Raw genomic sequence first — 12,014 nt, forward strand, 5'->3', positions numbered from 1 at the left:
GGACAAATACAATTCCGTCTATGTTACTGTATGTTTGTATGCATTAGCCTATTTCTCTTTATCCTCCCTCCTCCCTACTCCCTCTTCCCAATCTATGCTTTCTATTTCTCATTCTCTATCTCCATGTGTTCAAAAGTTTTAGCTCCCACATATAAATGTGAACATGCAATATTTGTCTTTTTGTGACTGGTTTATTTCACTTAAAAGAATGACCTCCAGTTCCACCCATGTTGCTGCAAAGGACATGATTCCATTTTTGTATGACTGAATAGTATTCCATTGTGTGTACATACCACATTTTCCTTATCCATCAATCTGCTGATGGACGCTTAGGTTGATTCCGTAGCTTTTCTACTGTGAATAGTGCCATAATAAATGTATGAGGTGAGTGCAAGTATTTCTTTGATATATTAATTTATTTTTCTTTCAGTAGATACTCAGTAGTGAGATTGCTGGATCGACTGGTAATTCTATTTTCTGATTTTTGGAAATGCTGTTATCTCTATTCTTAAAAATCTTTCCCAATCTGTATAATACCCTTAAATCTTCTATGGTTGCACCTTTTAGTCTCCATGTACCTCCATAAATGTTGTTAGATGTCCTTCCAATGTGCTTGTATAGAACTCTGCATTTATATGTGTCATTGTACATTTTATTACTTCTTCCTCTCACAATGATATAAATTATTTGAGGACTAAAACTGTACCTTATTTACTGTTATATACAAAAGACCTCACATGCTTCCCATAAATATTGTGTGCAACATTTGTGCTGTGGAATTAATAAATATTTGTATCTAGTCTGTTGAACTTCAAAGTGTTTTGCCTACTTCCAGCATACTTATATTTGATAAATAGGTGACGATTATACAAATATTTTATACACTTACAGACTTTTACAATTTTTCTTAGTCTTTGAGTTTTCAAGTGCTTTTCATGTTTCCTTTTTCATCTTATGGTATGATGGTTTAACTTACCACTTTAGTGTATTTTGCAAAATCCATTATGTTTTCCCATAAATAATTCTCCAGAAATGCATACAGAATTCCAACTATATTTTTGTTGTTTTCATTATTGCATTAGTCCGGTTTCATGCTGCTGATGAAGACACACCTAAGCCTGGGTAATTTATAAAGAGAAAGATTCAATGGACTCACAGTTCCATGTGGCTGTGGAGGCCTCACAATCATGGCAGAAGGCAAAGGGCATGCCTTACATGGCAGCAGATGAGAGAATGACAGCCAAGTGAAAGAGGTTTCCCCTTAAGAAACCATCAGATCTCGTGAAACTTATTCACTACCACGAGAACAGCATAGGGGAAACCGCTGCCGTGATTCAACAATTTCCCACCAGGTCCCTCCCACAACACATGGGAGTTATGGGAGCTACAATTAAAGATAAGATTTAGGGAAGACACACACAGCCAAACCATACCCATTACATAAAGTGCATAAACTCACCAAATGAGAAAATTAATCTGAAACCCCACCAAATAAGAGTTAAGAAGAACATTAACAGATGTTAGTTTAATATATTAATTTTTCAGATTTCTAAAATTGTCAATTAATCAAGTATTATTTGACTCATGCTTTTGCTTGATAGATTCTTTCAGTAACCATGTGTATTTCAATAGTCATGTTCAATTAAGGTAGCAATGGGAAAATATTCTTGAGATTAGCTCACATTTTAAAGATCTTCTTGATTTGTCTCCATTATTCTTCACTATATTATTTGGCACATTTTAAGTCATTCTTCTTTGTGTATGCCTCTGATTAGTGTTTGAAAGTAGTTATCTTACTCCTCATTTCATCCTTTGACAGTGTATATATTGAACACTTTTTATCTTGCCACATAAATCATTTCTCAAGGTTCTTTAATCATTTCACTCAAAATATTCACTCAACTTTCCCTAGTCAGCTCATAAATTTTTGATTACACAGTGTTCAAATTTAAATGCAGAAATGAAAACATGGCCCTACAAGAGTACTGCAGATTACAATGTCTTGCTATGATTATGTTCAATGGGATAGGAGCATCTTCAATTACTCCCAATATATGAAGACTTCAGAGAGGCAATTTAAAGGCAAAAATTCAAACAAATAGTCTATAACTGCTCTTTTATTGGTACAAAAAAATCATTTTTATATCTTATCTAGCTAACTATGGTTTTAATTTTTTCTAATATCTTGTTTTGCAATAACAAAGTGAACTTAGTTTATTGGAATCTATTTCTGATTTCTAACTTTTCTAACTTCATTAATAGAAAAAAGTCACTGTATTTCAAATTAATATATACTTTATATTATTCAGAGAAATTATGTCATCATAGATGATAATTCCCAAATTTTCTGTTTCTTTTTAAACAATTTTCTTCTCTTTTCTATTCCTTTGGAGACTGGTCTGCCTGGATGAATAATGAGATGCCTGTGGTTTCTGACTTTTGATTAGTTTGGCCAAAGAAGAACTCAGGAAGGAGTTCAAATAAAGTAAGGTCAGGGTATTCATTCTCTTGACTCCTTTCCTATAGTTAATACTAAAAAGCAGTGTCTCTTGACTGAAAGTCACTGCTATTACTCCAAGAAGTCTCCAGAGAGAGATAAACTTCCAGAATGGCAGAGTGAGGATCTCAGTGAACTTGTTCTCCCTCTAAAACCATTAAAATGTGGGCAAATCAACTAAAATCAACCATTGTAGTACTCTGACAGTTAATACAACTACATAAAGGTAGGAAAATAATCTATCTGAAAGATACTACTGAGCCTTGGTAAGACAGCAGGTTCTGTGATATCCCTTTCCTTTTGCAGTTCAGTGATACAGTAGACAAAAGCCAGCAATATAGCAAAAGAGAGAAAAAGACACAGAAATAGATTGAGAGTGAGAGAAAGATCCCTAAACACTCTTAGACCTCTGTTAAAAGCACCATCCCCAGAGGACTAGCAACATTTTGTCTACATTTGAAGTTCACTGGCAAATATATATTCTTAGAGTACAGTGGCTATTTGATTTGATTTAGAACTCTCAAAAGAGGGAGGAGAGTCTAACACTATGATATTACCCATAAAATAGCAATCTACTGGTCATATCTCACTTACATAAAGTTGTGATTTTAGTTGGGTCAAACGAGAGCCTGCACGCATCTTTAAAAGGAAATCCTGGGGAAGTAGATGACCATAGGATACTTTGAAAAATATCCAGTTATTCCTAGGAATCTAAAAGATTGTATGCTTGTGTAAGCCAGTATACATACCGGAGAAGACCTGAGGCACCAGTGGATCACCATTGATTGACCCTGAAGCTTTGCAGAAGAAAGTGAAAGCTAAGTTTGTCTTGTAAACTGCCTAAAGTTTGAAGGCATGCCTTATCATTCAGGTCGTCTTTTCAGAGTGAAATATACATAGAATATAAAATAAAAAAATCTCCCAAGCAATCATCAGTTCACATTAAATTACACTGAATAAGGCATGACACCTAAGAAGTCAAGCTTAAAATTAAATAAATAAATAAAGTCAACAGAGAACTCAGGGGTAACACACTGGAAAGAATACAGAAACTACAAATTTGTTTCAAGAATTATGCTAAATAATCAGTAAAAAATTAAAAATATATATCCCAGCAACAAATAACAGAAATGAAAAAAAAAAAAAAAGTGTAATACAGACCTTGATGGAGATGGGGCATGATGTGGAGGAATGTGATCCCCACTTGCTACTATACAGTATACAAAATGTCCAGTTTTTGACCAAAAAAAAAATGGAGTCCAGTGGGACAACAAAGTATGAGTCAGGGGCTTAGATCTTTGGTTAGTTAATGGTCGCATCACCCACCACCACTCCGCATGCCTGGGATGGTTCTCAGCTGCCTTATCCTCTAATCCTACTCAGTATTCCTGTAAGGATCTACATTTACTGTCCACATTGGGGTGTAACATCATATAGTAAAATAATAACACTCAAAGATCAACAGAGATCATGGCAAAAAAGGAAAAAGGGTTCTTTTTCTAGCTTTTGAAAAAGAGACCCTACATTTGAATTTTGTAGTGAGCCTTTTAAATTATGTAGTTGGCCCTGCTCCAAATGAATACACTTCATAATATCAACAAATCAACAGCCTCATGCTTCTGCAGTTGACATTAATGTACTCACACTTATGAAAGTTTGACAATCCCTGATCTCTGTTTAATACATTCTCGCAAATCTCTATAAAAGTCAGTAGTTTGTTCTTCTAGAAATGACTGTGTCTGGTCAATATAATGTTCTCTTACTTCAGTTTGCAGTAAATTCAGCTGAGTGGGATTTGGTGGTTATTGTGGTTTGTTTCAGATATTTTGTGACAGTCTCATTACTTGAGAGAATCAACTTTTGGGTATATAAGGACGACAGAGATCTGATTATGTGTTTCCAGTGCCCTCAACGTTAAAAACAATTTGTTCAAAGACAGGGTGGTTATTTGGAATTGATAAGAAATACTAAGAAATAGCATTGGTGCTCTCCTCTCAAAAAAATTTTCCCCACATGTTCTAGGAAACAACTTCATTGCTATGTCTCACACATAACTTCTATCTTAGTTTAATTTTCTTGAGTTCGCTGCTTCAGGTCACCTAGAAGTATCCAGAAATGCCTTTGACATGCATGCTATATATTGGCAATGACTTATATACACTAATTTGGAAGGAAATAATAAAACAATAAATCAAACATTTAGATGATTTTATATAAAAAATAAACTGATATTTACCTATTAACTGTTTACATGCTATGACAGCAAGTAAATTGGTAATGTATCTTAAAATTTGTTTTGTCCCACAATTAATATAAAAAAAGAAGTTGAGGTATTTATTATACCCAAAATATTCTATAATTCACTACTCTTCATTTTTATCCTTAGAAAACAAATCCTAGCTTTGATTTTAGGTTTAAGAGCCTTTCTCTAATAAAACCTGTCAGAATGGCATTAATATTCTTCTGGTATTTTTATTGCTACATCTCATTTAACATGTACAGTAATGAATCTTTTAGATTATAAGACATATCTATTTTTATAAATGCATTCTCTTGGTATAATAAGTTTGTAGTCACTCTTACTTTTCCCAGTAGGAGCGTTTTAGTACATCATAAAGAATGTATAAGTAAATGAAACTGTAGACATGAATTATAGATTCTTCTGTTGTTTTGTACCTTTTTTCTTTGCTCTACTTAGAATTTTTTATAGTTTGGTGAAATAAACAGAAGAGAGCACTGATGAAGGGAATTGTCACATACAATAGTTACCAGGTAGGAGAACACATGTGTGTTCACCTAGTACTGGCTATGATCAAGTGGTGAATTGTGTTCGGATACCTAGAGGGCAGGGCTTTTATATCACTGCATATTAGAATAATTTTATCCTATCATGTACATGAATAGAAGTTCTATCTTTAGGAGTATATTTTAACCTACTCTCTAAAAATCAATACTTAAAAGAAATTTATAGGCTACTATTACCTGCAAGGCTTTCAAAGGATGTTACTGTTTGGCATTTTTTCAATAGATAAATATTTCTGTTTTTCTGGTGAAATGATACATATATATATATAATTAACCAGTTGGACTCAGTTTACATGATCTCAATTTTGTTGGCAACATCCAAAGCATCGTAATCAGGAGCCAGTTGAACATATGCCTTTTTCTCTCCCTCAGGCCTAATCAGGGTGTTGACCTTGGCTACATCAATGTCATAGAGCTTCTTCACAGCCTATTTAATCTGGTGCTTGTTGGCTTTAACATCCAAAATGAATACAAGTGTGGTGTTGTCTTCTATATTCTTCATGGCAGACTCAGTGGTCAGCAGAAACTTGATGACAGCATAGTAGTCAAGACTGTTTCTCCTGGGGACACTCTTCTGAGGATATTTGGGCTACCTCCAGAGTTTCAGTGTTTTGGACCACTGGGAGGTGGGTGACATACGAATCTTTTTTTTTTTTTTGTAACTCTCAACACCCTTCAACATTGCCTATTTTACTCTGACCTTCAAAGCCTTCGCTTTGGCTCTGGCTTTAGAGGGGCAGGAGCTTCCTTCTGCTCCTTGGGTGCCATCTTATGTAAAGGGTCTCTGAGGCTCGTTCCAATGGGCTTATAGCACTCAAAGATACATATTTCAATTGAGGTAATGTAACTCTAATAAGTACATGGAAGAAAAGAATGCAAAAAGAGAAAAATTATTGAAAAGTGATAGTAGAAAAACCTATGCAAAAGTAAAATTAATATAAACGTATATGAAACAAAAGTGTTACCAGAGAAAATCAAAATAATTACTGAAATAATTCTTCATTAATTTTTGAGTAATAAATGCATACATTTAAAATAGTATCATATCTCCACTAAAAGATTCTTTTATTCTAAGATATAATGCTGATTTTTCTGAAATAAACATGGAACATTCTTTTTTCCTCCTCCATGATATCATACAAAATATACAACTTAGCACAGTTGTGCCCTTGAAAAGTTGAGCACTTTTCAAGATGTTTGTCACTACTGAGAATGGTGAAGATGTAGAAATTGCGGACTTCATAACAATTAAATTTTCTCTATATGAGTTTTATAAATCTTAATCTACTTGTGGATGGAAAGAAGTGTAATATAAGGTGCCTTTTTTTGAATTTCCATGTGGTTAAGATGGGCATGGTGGTCAGCACCTGTAATCCCAGCTACACAGGAGGCTGAGGCAGGAGAATTGCTTGAACCTGGGAAATGGAGGCTGCAATGAGCTGAGATGGCACCACTGCACTCCAGCCTGGGCCACAGAATGAGACTCTGTCTCAAAAAAAAAAAAAAAAAAAAAAATAAGAAATGCTTTCATTAATAAACTACAGGTCAAAGAAAATATCACAATACAAAGTATAAAATAATTTGAACTCAAGGAAAAATCTACATATGTAAATATGTGGGGTGAAATTATACTTAAAAGGAAAACACTTACTAGGAAAGTAATCGCTGGCATCAAGGTCCCCTTAGAAGCTAGGAGAAAATATCAGGTAAGTAGCAAGTGCTTTTAAGTTTACTGAACATAATAGCTCAGTATTGGTTAAAAATTGAAATTCCTGTATGGACAAAAATTTTTAGTAACGAGGGGATAAGGTCTTAATACATCTATTATTAATTATGTTAAATACAATAGCAGTTGAAGAGGTATTTATGAATTTTTAAATTTTTTAATACCTTTATATCAATTATAAAGTATTTCCTCCCTATGTCATCTGAGAGTTTTATTTAAAAATTAGCATATGAAATGATTTTAAAGGTATAAGGTACTGTGGCCGGGCGTGGTAGCTCACGCCTGTAATCCCAGAACTTTGGGAGGCCGAGGTGGGTGGATCACGAGGTCAGGAGATCGAGACCATCCTGGCTAACACGGTGAAACCCCGTCTCTGCTAAAAGTACAAAAAATTAGCCAGGCATGGTGGCAGGCGCCTGTAGTCCCAGCTACTCGGGAGGCTGAGGTAGGAGAATGGCCTCAACCCAGGAGGCGGAGCTTGCAGTGAGCTGAGATAGCACCACTGCACTCCAGCCTGAGCGACAGAGCAAGACTCCATCTCAAAAAAAAAAAAAAAGGTATAAGGTACTGCTTGCGAACTGATAATGTTTTCAGAAACTAGTTAAAATGGCTTTCTTGTTTATTAGTTATATTTAGGACACTGAGAAATAACCAGGAATAACAATTACATAAAATAAAAGAAGCTGTTAAAATAATTAAGAAAACAAACGACTTCTTTTCTACTCGGATGATATTCAGATTATACAACAGTACTTTTCTGCCTAGCTATGGTTGCCAAAGACTTGCTCCTGATCAAATAAGACTTCAAAATAATTCTAGAGAAAAAATAATTTAAAAACCAAGTATGACACTTTAAAAACATTAAAAAAAAAAAAAAAAAAAAAAAAAACTTTAGAGTTCCAGGCGGGTGGATCACTTGAGGCCAGGAGTTCGAGACCAGCCTGACCAACATAACAAAACCCGACTCTACTAAAAATACAAAAATTAGCCAGGCATGGTGGCAGATGCCTATAATCTCAGCTTCTTGATGACTGAGGCATGAGAACTGCTTGAACCTGGGAGGTAGAGGTTGCAGTGAGCTGAGAAAGGACCACTGAACTCCAGCTTAGGCAACAGAGTGAGACTTTGTCTGAAAATAAATTTAATTTAATTTAATTTAAAAAATAAAAATTGTATATTTTACTAACGACAAAAGGTGATATCTTTTGCAAAACATTACTGGGGTGTTACTTTTAATTAAAAATGAAGTTTTTGTAAACAACACTACAATCTCATGTTATTTGCCAATGAGAAATATTACTAGTTTGTAGGCCCCTGGCCTGTTTTCTTAAAGAAAAAAAAAAATGCTTTTAAGTTAAAAAAAAAAATTATTATCCCATATCTTTAAGTGGCTGTAGAAAATCATCTAGCCAATAAAATTGGTAAAGACAAATTCTGGAAATATATGGACTTCCCTCAGTTTCCTATCCTGCCTTGATAAGCTGCTTGCTAAGCTATGAACCAACTTTAAAAGGATAAATGGGCCAGTGGAACAATCACAGGTCTAACAACAAATACTTGGGGCCAGTGACAAATGCTGAGGGAGGATGAACTAATTCTAGTAAACCAAACTGCCTATGCCATGGGTGACAGCCCGTGAGAGAGAATGGGATTTCATCACAAGAGAATAACATGGGTGAGAGCCAGGGAAGTGTGGCATGTTGTTGATGAGCATGGAAGTGCTTCATGTTAGCAATGCATTTCTGTGCTCTCCTGACCAAGAGGGAGTGCCAGAGGCTGTCATAGGAGAGAAAACCTTTGCAACTATCTTCAGTAGTGTCCCCGAAATGTAAACATATTCAAATGAAATGCTAGTTATCTGAACTTAAAAAAATAACAGGGCATATACAGAATTCTCAAGAGGAGGTTAGAAAAAGATCCAGTGAGAAACAAAACAAATCAAAATGAAAGAAAAAAAGAAGATGCAAATAATAATGGGGTATCTTAGTGACCAGCAAAGAAGGGGAGAATAACTGCCAAGAAATAAGGTGCTGCTTGTCTTTCTATTTACCTTTCAATCTTCATGTTCTGGTACTTACTTTAAAACTTTACTACATTTTCTTCTCTGTGTTTCTTGATGCTATATGAATCTGTTCAACTCATCAATTTCCCCTTGTTTTCCAAGTCTCTTTTCTTGTTTTTCTGCAAAGAGACTGGAGAAGTTGAAGGACTACCCAGGTTTCCTCGGCAGGGGCACTCAGGCTTGTATGTTCGTTCCTTCTACAGTAAACTACAAGAAGGAAGGATGCTTTATCATCCACCACTTGTGAGGCATTAGGACTCCTCCAATGACTAGACCTGATCTGCTATACCCAATGACCCATTTAGGGGAACCTAAAAATTACAGAAAGGGAGATCACTGAAAAACAAAACAAAACAAAAATGAAATGAACAAAAACAGCAAACCCACAGTGAGTAAAACAGAGTGCTGGAGAAAACACACAGCAGTTCAAAATTTTAAAAGAAATACAGTAAGAGCAAGATATACAAGACTTTCTAGATTAAAAATTAGCTATTATTTTTTAGTTAGCAGTATAATACATGGAATAAAGAAAAGTCTGGCCTCTGTAGAAAACTCATTTAATGGTCTAAAAAACTATTCCAAAATCAAATTAAAAATATAAAGAAACAGAAATCATAAAGAAAAATGATTAAGGGGGAGAATATGGATCCATGAAAACCAACATGAACATATTAGAAGGAGCCATAATGGGTAACATCCCGAGCTGATGATAAGGACATCCACATGGAAGGGCTTCCCAGTGTGGGATGTCTGAGCTTAAATGGGATGAGGAAGACATTCCTGTGGTAAGGGGATAGCCTGGCACATGGGGCCAGAAACTGAGCAGAATGAGAAAGGAATCTCCAGGGGGCTGCAGCCCGGCACAGGGCATTTAGTCTAACAGGTAAGGAGGGAATCCATCCAGTGTGGTGGGTTGGAGCCAGAGCAGGGTGAGAAAAGCTTTCGCTGGAGGGGACCCAGTATGGGATGTTAGAGACAGAGGGATGAAGAAGATATTCTTGTACATGAGGTACATGGTCCTATGTGGAGTATTTGAGTCTGAGTTGGAAAATAGAGTGTCTATGTGAAGAAAACAGAGTGGGATGAGCAGCCTGCACTGGTTTGAAACTGTGCTGGAGAGCGAGGGGCAGGGTCTCAGAGTGGGGTGATGAAGATTTGCCGGAAGGTGCATCAGTAGTGATGGGAGATTAGCACATTCTGGTTTTAATGAAATAAATAAGCATATTAAATATAAGGGAAGCCAGGTTTCTCAGTATAGAAGAGGGCAGTCAAAAACATGGGGCAAGCAAAACAAACCATGGTGGCTTTACATTTGGAAGTATTGGTATATACCCACTGCTTTCAAAAGGAATAGATAAATGTTTAAATAATTTTAGACATGATATGTTTATGTGTGTATATATATAAGACATGTTTATATGTATACATAACTTTTTAAGTTCTGTCCATTGAGAAGGTTTGGGAGAACATTTTTAAAAAGGACTACATCTAGCACTCAGATATTGGCTTCTGAATGCCATTTTCTAGAAAAATAATCAGGGCAAATTCTAGGCATTGTAAAGATGACAGATGCTACCTTCCTCCACTTTTGACTCCAATTCTACATAATAAATTATAAAATAAGTACAAGAAAATTCAGAAAAGTTCTATTTTTCCTAACATGACTACATTTCTTCTTTGCTTAAAATGTGAAAAAAAAAAAACAACTAAGTTATTTTAAAAGAAAAATGTGCCTTATATTGTTGATCCACTAAGGACATACTTGGCCTGAGCACTGGATAATTCATCTCGTAAATATGGATTAACTGGTTGTCTCATTCTTCACCCTCTATAACTCGTTTATTTTCCTGAGCTGATCTGTTTTGCTATGCATTTGTCCTCTGTCAGCCTGCACTAGGAAGGGAAGCTGTAGTAAGTTTACATTTGTGACCATAAGAGGAAGATGAGTTAGGAACAAAGCTGCCATTTATCCAAGGGCAGAACAAGGTCCAGCAAATACTACGATGTAGAGACACAACATCTAGTGACTCTTTTGTGGACATCTTCCTCATGATAATAATATATTGATAAACTAAGCCACACATAAATGATGGCATTAATTAGGTATCAAGTGATGTATAACAGAGGGAGGAGTTTTGACTGTGGATAACGAATGAAATCACAGCTCTTTGGCCACAGGTGATGTAAAAATGTACCGAAGTTTCAACATAGAGAACTTCATAGAACTTCACTCTGTGGATCTGTCTCACTCTGCAAGATGAACATAGTTAGTGCACATGTCCTGGGTATAAATACCTCAATGTGGCTTCCCTTGTGCTATCTAGAGCCATTGCTATATAGGCAGAAGCCCAAAGCCTGGAATGACAGGGAAAGTACATTCTCCGGGTGACTGTGATGAACTGACTTGAGCTATTAACGATGGTAGTTGCTTACTCCATTGACTGATTTTTCTCTTTTCTCTTACCACAGAGGAGGACTGAGTGTCCTCAAAGGTATAAAGATTTGTAAAGGCCTTATGAGAATGATGATGATGATAGTAACAATAACTACAACTACAATTAAGTTGTTAGTAGCAGTATTGAACACTTCATATAGACTGTTTCATGTAGTCCTCAAAACAATTATAATAATGATATCTACACCAACATTATAACCTTTGGAAAAGATATAAATTAAGGCTCAGAAATGTTAAGACCATGCCTACAACAGCATGGTTAGTAATAAGTGAAGGCTTAATAGTAACCTTGATCAACATTTGTGAATGTTAAACATTTAATTAGAAATAACAGATGTGCTTTGTAGTTTGTAATAGGAGGCAGAAGGATATTTTCCTCATGTCCCTCAAAACAAGTCTGCACACAGCTATCTTTTCTAAAGATCTTGCTGATTTTGACTAAACCTACACTGAAGCTATTGCAGTATGC

General features: G+C 35.5%; 1 pseudogene; it reads right to left on the reverse strand.

Moving 5' to 3' along the window:
* Positions 1-289: 289 nt before the first annotated feature.
* On the reverse strand, positions 290-6,702 carry LOC110743522 (annotated as a pseudogene).
* Positions 6,703-12,014: the final 5,312 nt, after the last annotated feature.

This window comes from Papio anubis, chromosome 5 (assembly GCF_008728515.1).
Source record: "Papio anubis isolate 15944 chromosome 5, Panubis1.0, whole genome shotgun sequence".
NCBI classification, from domain to species: domain Eukaryota; kingdom Metazoa; phylum Chordata; class Mammalia; order Primates; family Cercopithecidae; genus Papio; species Papio anubis.